We start from the raw sequence: 15,520 nt of genomic DNA, 5'->3' as shown, positions 1-15,520 counted from the left end.
TTCCCCCACTATAAGCATCTTTGTTAATTCAATCAGGAGTAGATGATAAAACACATGGTTAAAATTAGTTTAAGGATTTATCTGTGAATCTGAAGTATCAGCACATGCTCTGCTCTATTTTCATAGGCTGATTAAGAGCCAGGTACAAGGTATGTATGGAAAATGGAATAACTATAATTACGGAGGTTTGTGCAGGGGCCGATTTGAAAATTATACTGTTATTTCTCATCAGAAATTCAAGAGAGAAAGACAGCTCAAAAAGATTGCTTTGGCCTTTAGGACCTTTTGGCATCATTATTCAAATAAGAGAAAGCTATATTTATCTAACATCAGCTACAAAATAAAGTGGAAAAAGGTTCAACCTTCTTAGCTATTTTTCAAGTGTTTGTCCGTACATCTATTCAAATAAATATGAAGTACATTAATTTTGTTTTGCTTTCTGTTTGTTTTGGTTTCACCCGTAATTTTTATATAAGAAAGTATCAACAAGATTCTTGAATGGCAGGTAATATATAGTCTAGAGTGGTACTAATTGGTTGATACAGAAAATGAAGCTTCTAACAAATTGTTTCAGACAAATTTTTAAAGCTTTATATATGTTGACATACTTGAATAAAATAATCTAGTAATTCTTGCTTGCCAAAGAGTACTTGAAAGAAAATAAATTTAACAAACCTTGAAGAAAATTCATTTTTAGTCAACAAAGAGTAAATATAACTTTTTGATTATGCCAAATATTTTATATTTAAAACCCAACTGGCAGTTTTCCATAAACAAAATTGCCTAAGAGGAAAATATTTAACTTTCCAAGGAAGTAGTTAAAGTTCAAAAATCAAACTGAACACTACACTTTTCTTTGCTCCACTGTCAAACAAGTGCCCCCTACTGTCGTTCATATTTAATCTATGTTTCTCCAAAATAGAGTCTTTTTTTTTAAGATTCATTTTTAGATCTTCTCCTGTAGTGGCATTCACAAACCACAAACATAATTCTTTAGTCATATGTATTTATACAATCATAATTGGCTCATATTGTGATCCTTATTAACTTAATATAGAATTATTAATTCACTATTATGTCGACAACGTAAAATCATCTGGAATAGCTTTGAAAGAAAACTGGGCCCTCGCTGGTATGACTCAGTCGGTTGGACCATCATCTCGTACACCAAGCGGTTCAATTCCCAGTCAGGGCACACACCTAGGTGCAGATTTGATCCTGTCAGGACACTTATGGGAGGCAACCAATTGATGTTTCACTCTCACATTAATGTCTGTCTGTCTGTCTGCCTCTCCGCCTCTCCCTCTTCCTCTCCCTCTTCCTCTCCCTCTCAAATCAATAAACATATTTTAAAAATTTAAGAAAAGAAGGAAAACTGGTATCTCAGCATTGGAGGTTTGAAGTAGGAAATACAAAGATTAGCCAATATGGGTGGGGAAGTGCACTGAGGGGATGTGCCCCTGTATCCATGACACAAAGGGGAGGAAACCCCAATAACACTGCAGTCCCCTTAAGCACAAAGAGAGGACTGGGAACAAATCAGTATAAAACCACCCTTTACCCCCTAAAAACAAACAGAGGAGTCCACATATAGGGATCCAGGAGTTTGGAGGGTCTGACTCTCCTTCTCAACCTCTATCCCCTATGTCCAGTGTAAGTTCAGGATGCAGAAGCCCGGGCTCTTGGACTTTTCCAGGTCTAACTCAGGCCTGGTAATGGTCAGAGAAGTCATAACTGGAGAGTACTTGCTTCAGAATTTTGGCAGAAACTGCAAGAGCTTGTCTAAGCTGTAGAAACCCTCCTGCTAAGGTTTTTTATGCTTCAATCCCCTTGGAGATTTATTCTGGTGGTGGGCTGGGTTGAGGGAAAACAAAGGAAAGCATGACTCTTCTATATTGTATCAATTGTCAATTATAGGGTATGTGTGTGCATATACATGTACATATATGTATGTATGTACATGTACGTGTACGTGTATATACGCAGCTGGCAATTCATTGTGCTCATCACCTCATGGCTATAATGCGATTCCCCCTTAGTCCTTGACTTGTGTAAAACAAACTGTGAGTCTAGATATGTGACAACAGCAAGGGTCCCAATCATAGTAACAGGAGAGGAGGAAAGCAAGGTTGGTAAGCTACAGGCACTACAAAGCAGTCTATCCATGGAAAAAATTAGACTAGGAAACAATATTTTTTCCATTGATTTTTGCCAGGCCTGGACCCTCTGTGGGTTCCAATAGGTCCATCACATGTCAGCCTCCTTTCAAAATAGGTGCCACCATCAAAACCAAGAGAGATGAAGACAACCCACGAGAAATGATTTCTTCCTTTCACTTGATCTTCTTCCTCACAGCTTTGGGAACTCTAACTATAGAGACTCAATCCAACATTACTATTAAAAATAATCATATTGTTAGCAACCCAAGTGTCTATCAAAGGATGAATGAATAAACAAAATGTGGTATAAACCTACAAAGGAATAGTATTCGGCCTTAAAAAGGGATAAAATTCTACCCTGGCCAGTGTGGCTCCGTTGGTTGGAACATCCTCCTACAGACCAAAAGGTTGCAGGTTCAATTCCCAGTCAGGGCACATGCTCAGGTTGCAGGTTCAATCCCCAGTTGGGCGTGTATGTCAGGGCAACCGATCAATGTTTCTATGTTTCTCTCTCTCAATCTTCTCGCTCTCTCTTCTCCCCATCCCCCACTCTTTCCTCTCTCACTAAAAGCAATGAAAAAAGTGTCCTCGGATGAGGATTAAATGACTGAATGAATAAAATTCTGAAACATCAATAAATCTTGAAGACATTATGCTAAGTGAAATAAGCCAGTCACAACAGAATATTGTATGATTCCACTTATATGAAGTATTCAAATTCATAAAGACAAAAAGTTTAATTATGTTTGTTAGGGGCTGGGGGAGGGGAATGGGGACTTATTGTTTAATGGGTTTGCTATCTAAGTTTGGGAAGATAAAGTTCTGAAGATGGACAGCGGTCATGGTGGCACCACAGTGTGAATGTACTTAATGCCACTGAACTGTACACTTAAAAATGGGTGAAATGGTAAACTTCATGTTATGTGGTATTTTATACCACATAACATAATTATATTATGTGGTTCTGTGGTACGTTATGTTTTACGGTATTTTACCACAATGAAAAAATCTTGTTATTATGACGCTCACTAATTAAAAAAACTACAATCACCCTGGCTGGTGTGGCTCAGTGGATTGAGTGTCAGCCTGCAAACCAAAGGGTCACAGGTTTGATTCCCAGTCAGGGCACATGCCTGGGCGGGGGGGGGGCACGCAAGAGGCAACACACATTGATGTTTCTCTCTTTCTCCCTCCCTTCCTCTCTCTCTGAAAATAAATAAATAAAATCTTTTTAAAAAATACTTTAAAAAATTACAATTACATAACTACTATGTGACAAGCAACATGTTCCACATATATTAATTCATTTGACCTTTACAAACACCCTCCAAGATAGTTATTAACACCAACATTTTGCAAATAAGGAATTTAAAAAAGCACAGATAGCTCAGAGAGGTTAAGTGACTGTCCAAAGTCACAGAGCCAGTAAATACCAGAACCAGGATTCTAACACCTACCCCCTTTCCACTGTAAAATGCTGCTTCTCATCGTAAAGGAGAAAATTATCTGATAATATGAAAACCCACAAACCACAAAACCCCTGGAGCAATGAGAAAGTGTACATGGAAAACAACAGAGATAAAAGGAAGAATTTACAATCATGCTCTGCATAAGGACATTTCCCTCAACAAATGGACAGCATATACAATGGTGGTCCTATAAGAACATAATAGAAAAATTACTATTGACTAACGACATCATAGCCTTCATAAAATTGTAGCACAACATCTTACTCACATGTATAAAAATATAGCACATAAAATTGTGTATAGTACATAACACTTGATAATAAATGACTATGTTACAGGTTTATGTATTTAATATACTATATGTTTTATCATTATTTTAGGGTGTACTCCTTCTACTTATAAAAAAGAGTTTCCTGTAAAACTGTGCTGTGTTAAGCTGGCAGCAGCCTCATGCATTGCATGTTTAAAACCTCTCTTACTGCATCATTTTCTCTTGTGGTAATTTAATTTCACATTGTATTACACAGTAACATGGTGTACAGGTTTGAAACTTCAGAGCAATAGGCTATACCATCTAGCCTAGGTGTGTAGTAATGCTACCATTTAGGTTTGTATAAGTGTACTCTATGATGTTCACACAGTGAGAAAATCTCCTAATGATGTATTTCTCAGAGCACACTCCCATCGTTAAGTCAGGCATGATGGTACTGTTACAAGTGAGATGCATACTCATTAATTCCACTTATAAGGCTGTGATAGTCTCTAAGAACTTTAAGCACACCAATTACCTACCTAGCCATGTAAAACCCCAGCAAACTAGTAAAAGTTGTTTGTTTTACCCACAAAGCCCAAAAATGATGTTCTCATAACCTACCAAGCAATGCCCTATTTTGTAAGAATTTTAAGGACTTCTCCAAGGTCAAGAAAGAAAATCTAAGGATTGGTGTTGCAAAATTAAACCCCAGCTCCCAAAACACTAAGCAGAGCTCCACTAGAAGCGAAGGGCATCACAATGATCAACGATCTTTTCTGGTCTTCCCCATTCTTCTCTTTTCTAGTCCTTTTTGCTCTCACTCTTGAGCAGGCCAGTCTGAATGGGAAGGCAGCTCCTGGTTAGAAAAACAGAAGCTGCTGTTTGGGACCAAAGATGGAGCTACTTATCAAACAGCTGACTCCCATCCCTTTCCCCTTTCCACCCCCAGAGAGGAAGCTGAAGGGTCTGCCTGTGAGGACAGAGGGCAGGAAATCTGGACAGACAGCCAGATTCCAGTCTCAGCTTGTATCATTCAGCCATGGCTGGGGAACATCCGACCAAGGCTCCATGCCAAGGGTGGTGTCACTTCCACCAGGAACCAAGAGTTGTTCCCCAGTAGATTCAGGCACCAAAAGGGCTGACTAGAGGATGTAGTGAGAGTAGAATCCACAACACGTGGGTCCCCATCAATGACCAAGCTGTTTTGACTGAAGTGGGAGAAGGGGCTCTACACTACCACAGATGAGGTAGGAAAGAAATTCAAAGCAATCCCCTTAGGTCCTATGTCTCTCCTAAGGGTACAAAAAAGCTTGAGTTCATATATGTGCTCTGAATTCCTCAAATGAATGCCATTCTGCTGAAAATAAAAGCAGCTTCCTTCCTACCCCCACATTCAAAATGATTTATAGTCAGCAAGTGTCTCCTGGTACTCAGAAAATACACTATCAAACAGGAAATGAAAAAAATATCCATTTCTTTCAGAAGGAAGAGGAGGAAACACATCCATATAGAGACAGGAAATCAGCTGATCAGGATCCAAGCCATGCTCAGGGAAATAACCGTTCCCTTCTCAAGGCAGGGGGTTGTGCAAAGCTTAGTTCTTCTCAGGCTTCAGTCACTCCCTAAGTAACAATTTCCAAGCCTGGACCATCTTGTTGTAGATATTTACTAGTTAAAGGGGGAAGATAAAGGCACCTCATACTCTAACACCAACCAAAAGCACATAGGCAAATGGAAAAGAGACAAAAAGCAATGTTTGCATAATACTCAGGGAAATTTCAAGGGTCATTGCCAACAACTAGGGGTGACCCCAATATTTAAAGCCTGCATCCACCCAATCTGAAGTTGTGGCTGGATCTGGAATACAAACCAGAGAAGAAGCTGAGACTTCCTTATTTGCCAATGGCAATCATAATAACAGCTTTATATCTCTACAGTGCTTGCCTAACAGGGAGTCAAAGCTTTCTTTCCCCACTCCCTTTCCTTCGCTAAATCCCTCCATTTGACAGGGATAGCCAGGTATTCCCTGCTACAGAAAGGTCACAGTGACTAGAAGCCTTGTCCAAGGCCATTAGCTAATCAGATGGAACTAACACAATTTCCAAATGTTTTTCCATGTGAAAAGAGAATGCAAACAACTGCTTCTCAAGAAATTCTTAATCAATAAAAACTTCTATGTCCTATCTACATAAAGTCCTTCCTTTATCCATGTCTTTATACTATTAGCTCCCAACTAAAGTATGCTAAACATGCATTTGCCTACAGTCAATGCATTTCAAGTTTCCCTCCACTATTCAACTCAACATACATTTATACACACTTTGAGTTGAGCACTGTGTTGCACACCAGGCATACGAAGATGAATGAGATGCTCACAGTCTTATGGAGGACAGAAAGACAAACAAGTAACTTATTCAGAGAAGTCAGTGACATCAAAGAGGAAGAATACATGCTTAGAATTTTCTAGTTCTCAAGTAGTGGCATCTAGGGAGACTTGACTTGCCCAATGAAATAAACCTTTCTCTCAAGGAATCTCTGAAAATATTTTTTCTTTCTCCAGTCCCAACTTAACACCCCTAAATGGTGATGCTCAAAATGCCAAGACTGTTAATTAGTACAACATGTAAAAACAAGAACACCACCATAATGGAAGAGAACTCTTAAGTCAGCCCTTGGAGGAAGCTCTTCACAACCGCACCCAGGAAATGACCTGAACAATGATATGAGTGTACTCACGTTTCCCACTGTTCGCCCCTCCCAAAGCCAGATAATGGGACATACAGGAAGACTTGTTTGAAGGGAGAGAAAGAGGTAGACCCCAAAACCCACATTATTTCCATAGACCAAAATTCTCTCCACCAAGACAGCATCAGTAACATCATAATGTTTGGTAATCTACAAAAAGTCACTTAGTATTGTTATTCCCTCCAGATTAGTATGCAGCAAAATCATCCCACAAAAAGTAGGGGGGCATTTAGCCAAAAACAATGTGTTTTTCTAAAGGATGTTTTCAAAACCAAAAGTTCAATCATTATAAATGTATTAGTTTTGCTATATTTGTAACTGTTCAAAACATTTGAAGCAATCAAGCAATCAAAACATTCTGCCCTCTAAGCCACAGAAGACTTAAAATTATCACACTCCATTATCTTTTCTCTCCCTCCCTACCATTTGGAGAAGACAGAGTGGAGGATAGAGAAAGTATACTCAAGGTCGGGACAAGTAACAACAACGTGGTCCAATGCACACCTGGACTTCAGAGATGGGCATGGTGGCCAATCTAGTGTGTGTGGTAGGAGAGCACCAGTGAAGGAGGAGAGCAAGATGGGGCAAAAGGAAGTAGTAGGGGTAGAAATGAGGTTTTATACCATTCCGGTAGCAACCCCTATTAGCAAATGCAAGGAGGTCCTGGTAAGCCCTCAGGTCGAGTTGATAAGACAAATGAGAAAAAGAAATATCTCCACCCCTTTCCCCACTCTGATTATTCTGCATCTCTCTTGGGTTTCCTAATTCTAACCCAAGCCCTTTCTCCAGACTCACCCTAATGAGAAAGCAAGTGGCTGGGTGGAACAGATTTATTGCAAAGAAAATAAATGGCAATTAATAACTGGTTTGCACCAGAGAAGCTGGTTTGTCTAATCAGCCTACTGGTCCCAAGAAGCTTCTCTGTGTATTACACCATCATTTTATTTATGTTTTTAATAAAGCCATATCCCCATGTCTAATGATGTCGCATCCTCCCTTCCATCCCCTTGTCAGCCCTCCTCCTACTCGTACTATCTCTTCTCCCCAACAGGGAGTCTGAATCCCATTCATTAGAGGAGGAAGCATAACCTGTTACACAAGTATTTCATTTGCCAACACTCCTCTCAGTGGTGCACACCCCATCCAGACAGGCAGCCAAAATGATGTCATCAATGTAATGTTCCCCCAGGCTCCCGACTCTTGAGTGCCTGATCTTTAAAGGTGTGTCAAGTACTGAGAAAATCAATCACATCAACTTTTGGTGAATACCTGCTAAATGTAGGGCACTGTGCTAGGCAAAATGAGGAGTAGAAAGAAGACTAAAGCATCATTTGTGAGCAGCAGGATATAATCTAATTGGGCAAATATGCAGGAAGTTAAACAGCAAATAATAAAATACAGCATTACATGGCAACTGACTATGAGTGGTAGAAGTTAATGCTACAAGTTCAGAAGCAAAATGAGTTATCACAGGGTTAGTATGGTTTGCAAAGTACTAATGGAAAAGGGAGAACTTGCGCTGAGCTCCAAAGACCAGGAGGATTTCACTAGAAGAGGTGGGGAAAGATCTTACAGGAAAGGGGATGACTCTAGCAAAGGTACAAATCCTAAGTACCAAACAAAGGCCCAAAAGTAAGCCAAATGCATGGCAACAAAAATGAAAAAATAACTGTCCTTTCCACCATCTTTCTGTGCCACCATAATGGTATGCATGAACATCCTGGCTGATGTTGCTCAAGAGTATCAACAATACTGAAAAGAGAGGCAAACACCAGATTCTTACTAGGCTGTGCTCCAAAGTCATTGTCTGGTTTCTAACTGTGGTGATGAAGCATGGTTATACTGGCCAATTTGAAATTACTGATGACCACAGGGCTGGGAAAATTGTTGTGAACCTCACAGGCAGATTGAACGAGTATAGACTAATCAGTCCTAGATGTGATGTGCAATTCAAAGGTACAGAAAAATGGCAGGACAATCTGCTTCCGTCCCATTAGTTTGATTTCATTGTACTCACAATCTCAACAAACATCGTGAACTATGAAAAAGCAAGATGAAAACACACAGGAGGGAAAATCCTATAGTTCTTCTTCTAGGCATTTAATACATGCATGCAAATAAAATGTCTCAGTGGACAAAAATAAAGTAAAAATATGTAAAAAATAAAAAAGAACTAAAAGGATTTATCACCAGTGGACTATACTATAGAATATCAGTAAAGAGTTTTTCAGGCAGAAAGAAAATTATCCCAAATGGAAGACTGGACATGCTAGGAGAAAGGAAAACAAACTTTAAAAAAAAAAAAAGGTAAAGCCCTGGCTGGTGTGACTCAGTAGACTGAGCACCAGCCTGCAAACTGAAAGGTCGCTGGTTTGATCCCATCAGGGCACATGCCTGAATTGCAAGCCAAGTCCCAAGTGGGAGATGCGTGAGACACAACCGATGTATGTTTCTCTCCCTCTCTTCCTCCCTCCCTCCCTTTGTCTCTAAAAATAAGTAAGTAAAATTTTAGAAAAGGTAAATATTTGGTAAATGTAAATGAATAACTATCTACATAAAACAATAATCATGATGTTATTTACTTAATAAACATAACAAAAACATACTAAAACATTTGCATTAAAAATAAATAGTATGATAAAAACAAATTACATATGCATGGATATTAAAGGAAAGAAGAGAGTGGTTAATTCATTCACTTAAAAGAGCTCAAAAAGTCATCATTAAAAACACGTGGAGTGCATCTGGAAGAATAAATTCTTCACTAGAGTAGGTTTAGGAGGTCTAGGAGGACTTTTAAGACAGAGGTAGTAATGTGAGCAAGACACATGGACAACTAACAAGTCTGGAGTGTGACTAAACTGTGTGCAGAGGGGCATGCGTACAGCAAAGGATTACAGGGATCTAAGGCAAGAAATGTAGTGAGGAGTCAGGACGTGGAGGGCCATTGTCTTCTACTAAAAAATTTTGGCTTTATGTTATACTGGCACATAATCTACAGCCTATTTCTCCCATATGGCCCTTCACATTACAAGACTGCTTTTCACAGGCATGTAGGTGAATGTCACTTTCAGGAAAAATAAATAAATAAGAGATCAGGTTTTGAGACAAGAGGAGGAGACATGAGCAACATGAAAGAGTAAAGGAGGGAGAGGAAGGGGAAGGTCCAAAGTACAGTAAATTGGGCAAGAAAAAAACTGGAAGAATACAAGCTGAACCTTGAATATTGACTGGTTACCTTGACCGGTGGGGACTACATGGAGAAAAACTACAGAAAATAACTTTTTTCTTTGTACTGCTTAAATTTATTACAATGAGCATGTTTAATTCTATAATAATAAGAATAGTAATAATAATACAGTTAGGTAATCATAATAGGCCTGTGCTTTTTCATCTTCAGTTCTAAAACAGTATTTTTTAAAGAAACTCACAATGTCCCACACCTGACTAGTGCCTCTTGGCAAGGCTTAAAACATGAGGTAAAAAGTGCCAACTGAAGTCACACTCCCTTCCCACTCACAAACAATAAGAACTTACAAGAATGCAAGTAAAGGTCACTTCTCTGACCCCTTCATTCGGCATGATTCCAGAACTAGGAGTTTTTAGAGAAAAGAAGGAGACTTGGATCAGACAGTTCTATTCAAGGAAGTGAAAGGAAAGTATAATACCATGGTTAAGAGCTGAAGCGCTATAGTCCCACAGAGCTAGATTTCAATGCCTGCTATAACGTTTACTAGGTATGACCTTGGACAATTTATTTCACCTGCTGAGCCTCACTTTTCTCCTCCGTAAAATGATGATAATACTCTATAGGGTTTTGATAAGAATTAAGTGGGCTATTGTATATGAAGTGCTTAACATAGTCCCTGGCACAAGTAAAAATTCAACTAATAAGAGCTATTCTTATTGCTATTATTTTTATTTATCCATTCAGTCCATAAAAGGCAGACATCTCCCATCAAGTTACAAACCAGGTTCACCTCAGCTTTCTTTCCTATGCTGCCAAAACCTAAGTGCAGAATTAGCAGTACAAAGGGGTGAACCTGGATTCTTCCTGTGTCCCTAAGAAGAAAATCTCAGTAAAAACAGACCAGCAAAAGTCAATTTCATAGTTGCTCTTTTCTCCAGATTAGAAAGTAACTACACCATCTGTTATAGGTCAAATCGTGTCCCCTAAAAATGTTGAAGTTCCAATCTCCAGTATCTGTGAATGTGCCTTTATTTGGAAATAGGGTTTTTACAAATATCGAGTGAAGATGAGGTCATTAGGGTATACCCTCATCCAATATGAAATTGGTGTTCTTATAAAAAGAAGAAATTTGAATACAGAGACAGACACATACAACTGATGTACAGGCACAGAGAAAGAGCACCATTTATAAGCCTGAGGCCATGAGAAGTTAGTAAAGAGGTCTGGAACAGATTCTCCCTCAGAACTCTCTGAAGGAACCAATCCTGCTGTTCCTTGATTTCAGACGTCTAGCCTCCAGAACTGTAAGACAGTAAATTTCTGTTGTTTGAGCCATCCAATTTGTGGTAATTTGTTATGGCAGCCCCAGGAAACTAATATACCATATTTATCCTACTATAAACTATGTATTTTCAAAGAAATTTTAATTTAAAATCAATGAGTGGGTTACTTAAAAATGACAGGATCTGGCTATACACACACTTCTTTCTCTACAAATTCTATCTTCCAACAAAGAGAATACCATTATGGAAAAAAGATATTAGAACCAAGATAGACTCTTACTCCTTTTGAATCTGGTGTGCTTCCCTAGCTATTCCTAGATGAACAGAAGGAAGGAAAGAGAGCTCATGCATACTGAGCATCCGCTGTATACCTCACATATGCTAGGTGCTAATACACATTATCTTAATCAAACTTCACAACATCCCTGCAAGGTATGAACTATTCCCCCCACTACTAATGAGGAAATCAATGTTTAGAAAGGTTAAGTTGCCCAACATAATATAGCCAGGAAGTAGTTGAGCCAAGATTCAAACCCCTTTTTCTCATCCACTCCAACCTGCTTGAACAAGTACTTCTGAACCAATTCCCTAGACATGATTTTCTACCATTTTGTTTTTATTTCAGTCAACATGTATTGAATGAATCAATGAAGAGACTTCATAAATCTTGTCTAATCCACCCCCTGCCCATTTTTATAGTAAGAAAACTGTCTCAAAGGAGTCGAGTGACTTAACCAAAGTCACAAATAAGTTAGTGGCAGAATCAAGTATCCAATGCAAGTCTCCTGATTTCCTTACAACACATAAATCTGAGAACCATAGCAAAACATGAAAATAGAAAAGTTCAGACGCTAGACTCAGGCTGGTCAATTCAAATCTTGGCTGTGCCATTTACTGGCTTTGCGGTCTTTGGCAAGTCACTTAACCTCTCTGTTATGCCTCCTCCTCTGAGAATGCAGATAATTTTCACATGGCTGCTCTAAGAACTGGATGAATTAATATATACATAAAATACTTAAAAAATAGTGCCTGGCACAGCAATAAGTGCAATATTTGTTAACTGCTGCTGCAACTACTATTATTAAATAATGCTAAGAAAACACCAAAGAGTATACACATGCTGACACAGTTCTATCAAACTGCAAACAAATGTACTCACTGAGAGAGAAAGAGACAAAAGAGAAATATAGAAAGGCTCTTCATTCATATAAATTTGCCTAATTTATTTATTAGTAATAGCATTTACTGAGTATTTATTTACTCAGTGCCAGACTAAGTATCTGGTATGTTACAGATATTACTAAATCTTATTAAATCTAAGATACCACCAATTGCAAAACGCACCAATATTTCATTTACTCTTCCCAACAGCCCTATGAGTTCCCCTATTCTGCAGATAAGAAACTGAGGCACAGAGAGGTTAAATAATTTATCCAAGGTCACACAGCTAGTAAATGGCCAAACCAGGTTGCAATCCCAGGTCCATCAAGCTCCAAAGCTCCTTGCCACTGAACCACTCAATCACCAACTCAGTGCACAGAATCACCTGGGAATCCTGCTAAAATAAAAACTGATTGAGCAGGTCTGGGGTGGAGCCAAACATTCTTCATTTCTAAAAAGTTCCCAGGTGCTACTGCCGGTCCTCAGACCGCCACATCACCGCTGACTGCCTAACTTCTCTGCCTCTCATTACAACTCCTCCTCCTCCTCCTGGGTCTCTACCCCCATCTCAACAATCAGCTAATGGAAACAACCTCAACTCCCAAGACAGAAAAGCCTCCTAATTAAGCCTTTTGTTTCTATGGCACTATAACTAATCCTCCCTCTTCTCTCAGGGGCCACCTCAGCTCAATCTCCATTCTCCTTTCTAAGGTAGGCTACACATAGCTGCCTGAGGAAGCTAAACAAGGAATCCAAAATGAATGGCTGTGGCATCTAAGGGAAACTCTTGATGAAAGTGTTATCTTTATGCTTGGATGATTTGGGGTGACACGGAGCAAACTGGACATCCATATCACCACTGTGACTTGGAATGGTAAGCAAATGTTTCTGCAGTACACTGGAAACTAAGGGTTATTTACTCCCATCATTTCACTGAAGATAATGGGTGTTGACCTCCCCTACCCCCACTCTCAGCTCAGGTCTCTGAGCAACACAGGTAATTACGGTCTGCCTACTTACTACAGAAACAGCTAGTTTCAATTGGGTTCAGTCCTCTCCTGCCTACCTGTCCTACATTTTAGGCATTGTCTCTGTTCATGCTTAAGAGCAGTACCTGACACACTCAGAAGTGGTTGCACTGCACAAGACTGTGACATAATCACCTTTTTATAGGTGTCCTGGATGCCTGGGTTAAAAAGGAAGTTTAAAATTGAATTATATGTGATATAACTAAGTGGGGGTGTATAGTAATACCCACAGCACAGGATTGTCCTTTGACTCCAAAGCCCTACAGACTTCTCTCTACTACCACAGCCCCCACTGCTCCACGGGGTGGTCCGTAAACAATTTCTGCAATTCTACTTGAGCAGTTCCAACCAGACCACTTTCAAGAGCAGTATGACTTGGAAATCTTAAAGCAAATCAGACCACAAATTCAAAAATTATATTGTACTTGAATAAGAGGGCCTACTACTAAGTGGAGTTAATCAGGCCTGAGTTCAAAACCCAGTTCAGTCGCCTACTAGCTGTGTGACCCTCAGGGAAATTATTTAGGTTCCTTAGGCCTCAGTTTCCTCATCTGTAACTTACCAATGTCACTGGACTGTCACAGGGTGTCATTTGTGGTAATTAAATGAGATAAAGCAACTGGCATTTAGTTAGGGCTCAATACATAATAGTTTCTACCCTTTTCCTCGCCCTCACCCTCACTCATAGGGATATACAGTCAAGCCCATAATGCACATCAGTATTAAATTACATAAAGGAACTGTGATTAACCATGGTTTCATTAAAACACTCCCCCCCGCCCCCACCGCCTGCGTGGCTCAGTTGGTTGGGCATCATCCTGCAAAGCAAAAAGGTGTCTGGGTGTGTGTGAGGGGCAACCGATGGATAGATCTTCTCTCACACATTGATGTTTCTCTTCTCTTTGTCCCCTCTCCCTTCCCCTCCCTCTCCCTTCTCCTCTCTCTAAAGAGAAATAAACAAAATCTAAAAACAAACAAACAAAAAAAACACTACTCATCTGATGAGGGGATCTGGCTTTAATACTACCTAGTTATATGACCTTGAACAAGTTATTACACTATTCCATTCATCATTATAAGGGTAAGAGTGAGATGAACTGATCATTTCTAGTACATTCATTCAACAAATATTTACTGAGCACCTACTATACACCAGACACTCTTCTGGCTGCAAGGGATACAAGAGTTAATAAATAAAAATATCACTTTCAAGAGGTTTTCCATTTAGCTAGGAGAAAGACTCAGACAATAAACAAAGTACTCATGAAATGATAACAGGGAGTTCCAGGAATAAGGTGAAGTAAAATTGTAACATTCCAAAAAGGAGGGTGAGTTGGAGAAATAGAGGTTAGGGTCTTATATAGTTTTAAAATTCCATAAGATATGAATTAAAAGACCATATAAGGGGATTTTATTATATTCTGCACATTACAATTCTCTATCTGTAACACTTTGGCCTTCAGCTCCTGAAAAGGATAGACTATATATTTAGTATACACAAAGCACTTAGCACAGAAGCATCTCATACTGAATCCTAGCCACATATTCAGATCAGAGTCAGAGACCTAAAAGGATCCTCAGAAGAACATCTGGTTCAGTTTCCTCTCTTTAGCAAATGAAGAATTAAACTATCCATGAGAGTGCTCTATTTTCTTTTTGAAATTCTTCAAGAGCAAAAATGACATACCATCTAACAATCTAATGTTATTACCCTTAGGCTCACTGACTTCTTACTATAATTTTATGCTATGTCCTCACACATTATTTCTTTTATTTTTTTATTATTTTGATTGATTTTATGCAGTGAACAACATTTATAACAAATCCATGTGCATAGTCTTCATTCATCTAACATCTCTCCAGCTACCTGTATGTGATAAGCACTGTGCTAAGGCTAGAAAACAAAGTGTGGAGAAGAGATAACCATGTAAACAATCAAACCACAATCCTCTAGATGTGCACATCAGAAGAATATATAACCTACAGAGGGAGCAGAGAGGAAAGAGATTAACCATGAGAAGGGAGGGTAAGGAAAGGCTTCCCAACAGTAACAATATCTGAAGAGTAAACTGGAACTTGCTGGCAGGTAAAGTTAACAAGTGAAAGAATTCCAGGCAGAGAGAGGGAACAACATAGGCACACAGAGATCGTCTCCAGCCTCGCATGCTAAGAAAGCTGAACATAGCTTCATTATGACAAAGTAAAAAATGCAAGAAAAATGAGGTTACAGAA

The 15,520-nt window shown here is 39.1% G+C and overlaps 1 protein-coding gene and 1 pseudogene across 7 annotated transcripts in view; one reads left to right on the top strand and one right to left on the bottom strand.

Moving 5' to 3' along the window:
* The window catches only part of MACF1 (microtubule actin crosslinking factor 1), a 314,815-nt gene that overhangs the window by 272,717 nt on the left and 26,578 nt on the right, over window positions 1-15,520 (bottom strand). The gene's annotated exons all lie outside the window — the stretch shown is intronic.
* Window positions 8,329-8,722, top strand: LOC129069331 (40S ribosomal protein S15a-like; annotated as a pseudogene).

The sequence above is a fragment of the Pteronotus mesoamericanus genome, unplaced genomic scaffold (assembly GCF_021234165.1).
Source record: "Pteronotus mesoamericanus isolate MK-2021 breed Mesoamerican mustached bat unplaced genomic scaffold, CSHL_Meso_final contig_221, whole genome shotgun sequence".
NCBI classification, from domain to species: domain Eukaryota; kingdom Metazoa; phylum Chordata; class Mammalia; order Chiroptera; family Mormoopidae; genus Pteronotus; species Pteronotus mesoamericanus.
The sequence above is the reverse complement of the archived record's forward strand: the minus strand, read 5'-3'. Positions and strand labels throughout refer to the sequence as shown.